This window comes from Dasypus novemcinctus, chromosome 11 (genome assembly GCF_030445035.2).
Source record: "Dasypus novemcinctus isolate mDasNov1 chromosome 11, mDasNov1.1.hap2, whole genome shotgun sequence".
NCBI lineage: Eukaryota > Metazoa > Chordata > Mammalia > Cingulata > Dasypodidae > Dasypus > Dasypus novemcinctus.
Window position 1 is genome coordinate 7,456,244 of NC_080683.1, and position 1,311 is coordinate 7,457,554.

General features: G+C 45.4%; 1 pseudogene; it reads left to right on the forward strand.

The window, feature by feature from the left end:
* Window positions 1–252: 252 nt before the first annotated feature.
* On the forward strand, window positions 253–352 carry LOC111764105 (U6 spliceosomal RNA; annotated as a pseudogene).
* The last annotated feature ends 959 nt before the right edge of the window (window positions 353–1,311 follow it).

The window sequence follows — 1,311 nt, forward strand, 5'->3', positions numbered from 1 at the left end:
TCGTGTCAACTATAACATATATACAGAATAAAACACAAACGTGCAAGTTAATGCATTGCTATAGAGTGACCTCCCATGTCACTCCATTTAGCTCAAGAAGTAGAGATGGTCAGACTCCAAAAGCTGCCCTGCTGGCTCTGTCCTGGCACCGTCCCCTCTTCTCCTTCAAAGGGAACCATCACCCTGACTTGTATGGACGCTGCTTCCTTGCTTTGCTCCATCACTTTCAACCTAAAACATGTGCTTCCCTGCGCTCACTTCAGCAAGAACCAAAATTGGAACAATACAGAGAAGATTAGCATGGCCCCTGTGCAAAGAGAACACGCAAATCCGTGTAGCATCCATCTTTCAATATATATACATGTTTCCCTAAACACTGTGCTTTAGTTTTACCAGTTCTGGGGATTTAGGTAAATGCAGTTATTTATTACTTTTAACGGAGCCAAATTTGTCAGCCTTTTAAGGCTTGTTTTATGTCATGAAATCTTTCACCACCATAAGGCTTTCATCCTAGATTTTTTTTCTCCCTGTTATTTCCCATAAGTTTTATTGTTCTGTCCTTCATGTGTAGGACTACAACCCACCTGGAATCTGTTTGTTTATAGTGTGAGGGCAAGGGTCAAGTTTTCCATTTTTCTACATGAATACTGTACATTGTAAAGGCAAACCTTTCCCCGTGCTCTTTTTAATTTTTTTTTAAAAAAGATTTATTTATTTATTTCCCCCACCCCGGTTGTCTGTTCTCTGTGTCTATTTGCTGCGTCTTCTTTGTCCGCTTCTGTTGTTGGCAGCAGCACGGGAATCTGTGTTTCTTTTTGTTGCGTCATCTTGCTGTGTCAGCTCTCCGTGTGTGCGGCGCCATTCCTGGGCAGGCTGCACTTTCTTTTGCGCTGGGCGGCTCTCCTTACGGGGCGCACTCCTTGCGCGTGGGGCTCCCCTACGCGGGGGACACCCCTGCGTGGCAGGGCACTCCTTGTGCGCATCAGCACTGCACATGGGCCAGCTCCCATGTGGTAGACGGACGCCCTAACCACTGGGCCAAATCCGCTCCCCTATATATATTTTTAAGATTGTTATTCTAGTAGTGTATATGCATTCTAAAATGTCCCGCTTTAGCTACTCTGAAGTCCACAGTTCTGAGGTACGATGTTCACTGTGTTGTGCTGCCATCATCACTGCCCATTACCCAAACTTTTCCATCCCTGTGCCCTTTACTGCCCCATAAATCACAAGTCAAGTGTCCATAGCTACATCAGTTTTTGTACTCCTGACTATTCCTCGTGTCTATCCTCGCACAAACGCCACCCTATC